The sequence below is a fragment of the Athene cunicularia genome, assembly GCF_003259725.1.
Source record: "Athene cunicularia isolate RWA chromosome 14 unlocalized genomic scaffold, athCun1 chr14_part1, whole genome shotgun sequence".
In the NCBI taxonomy this organism is placed as follows: domain Eukaryota; kingdom Metazoa; phylum Chordata; class Aves; order Strigiformes; family Strigidae; genus Athene; species Athene cunicularia.
Genome location: NW_020799118.1, coordinates 15,958,003 through 15,962,366, shown reverse-complemented (window position 1 = coordinate 15,962,366; position 4,364 = coordinate 15,958,003). Strand labels below are relative to the sequence as shown.

Below are 4,364 nucleotides of genomic sequence, written 5' to 3'. Positions count from 1 at the left end.
GGGGGGGGGGCGGGGGGCAAGTTCTAGGTGTCTCACTGACGAGGTAAACACCCAAAACTTACTGGGGAGAGGAGAACAGCACATGCCACATTTTAAAATTAAAGCGACAAAAATCCAGTGCAGTGGAAGAGATTCTTAACCAGAGCAAACCAAGGGAAACACAGGAAACAGGAATATTACTACTGTGGGATGTGACCAACCATGTTAGAATCAGGCTGAAATCCTTAGAGAGGACAAGGCTGGGTTGGCTCCTGATGCTTTGGGAGTCAGTTTGAAACTCCTAACTGTGGACCCTCTTGCTGTGCCAGCTGGAGGAGGAAGGAAGGGGGAACCAAAACTACTCAGCACATGTAACAACTATGGCCTTTGCAGACAACCTGGTATTATCAAGATCTTGGGAAGGGCTGCAGAAGAACATCAAAGTTGTGGGGGTCTTGTGATCTAGCAGGCCTTGAAACACAAGGGGAGAAGTGCTATGGCTTTTACATCGAGCCTACAAAGGACTCATACAATCAATGACCGTTCCCCATGGACTGTTAAAGGCACTCCCTCAATGTGGTCGAACCTGGGAGTTCTGAGAAATACCTGGGCCTACGTGTAGACCTGTGGATTGGAATATTAAAAACAGAATTACTGGACAAAGTGAAAGGGTGGTGACATCAGATCAGGAGATCTTTGAAGTTGTTTCAGAAAGTTGGTATCTTGAAGAGATATATATACTATTCCATGTCTGAACTATGTGGCAGAGCAGGCTGATGCAAGAGCTCCATACCTGGAAACATTCAACTTGACAGTAAGAGCAGCTGTCAAGGAATGGTTACATCTATCAGCAAGTACTTGTGATGCCTCCCTATATTCCAGCACTAAGAATGGAGGCTTAGGCCTTACCAGACTTTTTGGATTGATTCCCAGTGTGCAGGCCCAAAGACTATATAGAATTGCACAGTGTTCAGATGAAACAATAAAGGTGTGAAAGTATTGAGGAGGAGTGTGAACAGTTGTGGATTGTAGCAAGAGGAGATAAAAGAAAATTCCATCTATTTGGGACCCAAAAGTAGTTATGGTAATAACAGAACTAGGCAGAGAAGAACAAGTCTTTCCGAGACCCTGTTTTCACCCGAGACTGGTGAAAACAGGAATTTGTGAACCAGACCAAGCTGCTGTCCCAGGGCTGTGGACTTTCTGGCTTTGAGAAGGATAAAATCAATAACAACTGGATTAAATATTAGAGGCATTCCCCAACAAAAGCTCATCACTGTGTTATAACTAAGAGCTAATGTTTACCCCACGAGAGAATTCTTGGCTAGGAGAAGACAGGAAACACAAATTAAATCGTGTCAACATTGTGAAGTGGAGAATGAGACCTGCTCACACATCACTGAATACTGCCCTGCAGTACAAGATGCTGGAATCAAGAGACATAACCAACTACGTGAACTATTGGTGGAAAAGGCCAAAAAGAAAGGATGGGAATTATTTAAAGACAAACAGAAGACAAACAAAATTAATTATATAAGCTAGACTTGGTATTTGTCAAAGAGGAAAAAGCTCTGGTGGTAGATGTCACAAGTAGGTATGAAAGTAAATCAACGTCATCGGTGGAAGCAGCAGTGGAGAAAGTAAATATCAACATCTCAAAGATCAAGTACAAGACCTGACTAATGCTACCGTTATCAAATTTATGAGATTTCCTTTGTGTGCAGGTGGCAAACAAATAGTATCTGTGTAATTATGAATCGTTGGTGGAATTGGGACTCTCCCGCTCCCGACAGGACAAAGTTGAGTGTTGTCCATCATCAGTAGATATTGTACATAACTTTGTTAGTCAATTGCATACAGTTCTAAATCCTTACCTTGTATCTGTAGCTGTACTTTGTAATGAATTATTTCAATAAATTATTCTTCTGTATATCCCTTATCAGTAGGGTGGAACTAATCAGTCTCAGGATGAACCCGAGTGAGTTAGGCCCCAGGGAAAAGAGTAGGAGCACTGAAAAGAAACCACTGACAGTATGTAGGGATATAGGACTCAAAATAATGTGTCACTTACTCTGGTAAAAGGACATAAATTACTGATCTGGACAATCAATTACTGATTTGGACACAGGTGGATGGGCCACCTTTACTTAGAAAAGAAACATGTATAAATTATATATGTTTGATAAATAGCATCAGAAGCATGGGTAAAGGATTTTACATGAGGGATACATATGCCCTTTTAATCCCAGAACTCTTGATTTTCATTCATCTGGGAGAAATGGTAAAGTCCTCAGAACAACTGATTTCTCTGAAATCAGAACTTTCCTGGGGCCTGCATTAAAAGTTTCCTGTTCCACTCTTACAGTGAGAGATGCAAGGTGGGAGAGTAATTGCCTTGGCTCCAATCCTTCAAAGAAACAAACAACTTCAACACATCAAGTTCTTAATCTCCCATTGCTCCAAATATTCTTCTCTCCCTTGTCAGTGCCTGGTGATTCAAAACCAGTGATTAAAAGCAGGGTTAGAAGGAACTACTTTACATGTATGTCGCTCTTAGCTGCACAGACTCCATCAACCTTAAAAACTTTGAGAGGGAAAGAAGCCCCAAATCTTTACTGAGAAACATGGCCACAGATACATGGATTACTGTGATGGAGGAAGAAACCAACTTCCACCACTAACTGTGCTTCCCTGCACCCCAAGCCCAGAACTTTTTGTGCTGTTTGTCCCCAGCTGGGGAACTGTAAACTCATTCATTTCAGACCACATTTGCCATATTATGTGACATGAGCCACTCAGCTGGGGTAACCTGAGCAATTGCAGGGGCAGTACCCTCATGATCCTTCTGTAGGCAGCAGATCTGCGCAAGGTAACCTCCAGCTGGTGGGGTGAGGTCTTCACACAGCACAGCTGGATCTGAACCCAGACATCTGTCCACATCACAAGTCCTGCACATCTGCCAGCTGCAAATGCTGCCTAAGGGCAATCAAGTATTCGACACCTGTTTTCATTTTGTTGCCACCTAGACAAGGACACATATAAAACTCTGCTACCCAACCTGATAAATGGACCACTAGCACCTTCACTACACATCTACTCTCTGGAATAATCTGTGGAGATTATGGACAAACATGGTGGTTTTGGTGTGTCATGAAGACGCACTGTCTTCTTACAACACTTGAACTCAACCCTTGCCTCTAAGAAACATCCCTCTAAGATCTTGAAGGCAGAGGACTCTAACCTCACCTTTTAGGAAAAGATGACAGACAGCCCTTACCCCAAATGCTATGTATGATACAGCCCTTTATGCAAGAACATCCAGTGAGCACAAAGATTAGAACTTAAGTAGAAAGATTTCTGGGTATTGAAGACAATCAGTTATTTCTTTCTAAAACAAAGTTCGTGCCATTAAAAAAGGTGATTGAATTTAATAAATAGTCATTCTGAAATTATAAATAAGTTAAAAATTAATTTAAAATAAGCTAGTATTTTGAATAAATACATTTCAGTAAGTGCTTAAATACATACATGCTTTTTTTTTTTTTTAAAGTTTTCTCTTCAAGTTAGCTCGTGTTTTAAAGAAGCAAGTTCTATAATACTGCCATAAAATTTTGTGCCTTCAGGAAATAAAATATTGCTTTTCTTAGCCCTTTATTATTTGATTCAGTTCCCATCCACTTTGATGAGATGGGTCAGATCTACTCATTATTGCTTGTAAACCTGAGGAAAAAAGGAACGTTATCTTTAAGTAAGATGCTGCTTACTGGAGGCAGGTTCTCTGCCTGTACTTTCTAGAAAATCCATTTTGACTTTTGTGTCTCAGAGGGTTAAAAAAATCCAACACATTTCCTAATAGCATTCTGTCAGATCGGAAGAGGTTTTAGGTTTGACCTGGAACTGATTTCTGAAACATCCTATCTGTATAAAGATATTTACAGTTTGCTTCAAGTCCCTGCATCTGAAGTGCCCACTTTACTTTCCGATGTGTAATTGGTACTCTGGGCACTCAGAAAACTAGATTAGTTTTGCTACACATGAATAATCTAGTCCTACAGATCAAACAGATAAGGCAACATCAGTCTCCTCTACCACACGTAGGAAAAGGACTGACTGGAAAGAGCCCTTTTAAGTTGAGTAATACACGGATTCATGCAAACTGACATTCATCCAAACCCCACAATTTGTGAAAAAGACTACTGAGAAGCAGGCATCTGATATAATAAATCTGCCATTTGAATTCTAAGTTTTCATGTCTAAAGTAGCTCCCAGAAGCCTCTCTGTGTCCAAATAGCTGCTACCTGTGGTCACACGAACGACTGCCTCAAGGCTCAGCCCCTGTAGGCTCTTTGGTTTGGTGCACAGAGCAGCTCCGGGGGGGGGGGGGG

General features: G+C 41.3%; 1 protein-coding gene across 1 annotated transcript in view; it reads right to left on the bottom strand.

The window, feature by feature from the left end:
* Nucleotides 1-13: 13 nt before the first annotated feature.
* Nucleotides 14-4,364, bottom strand: part of SEC14L5 (SEC14 like lipid binding 5) — a 40,895-nt gene continuing 36,544 nt past the window's right edge. Inside the window, exon 18 of the mRNA XM_026859038.1 lies at nucleotides 14-4,359. The gene's annotated coding sequence lies outside the window, so the exon portion shown is untranslated. The remainder of the gene's footprint in view (nucleotides 4,360-4,364) is intronic.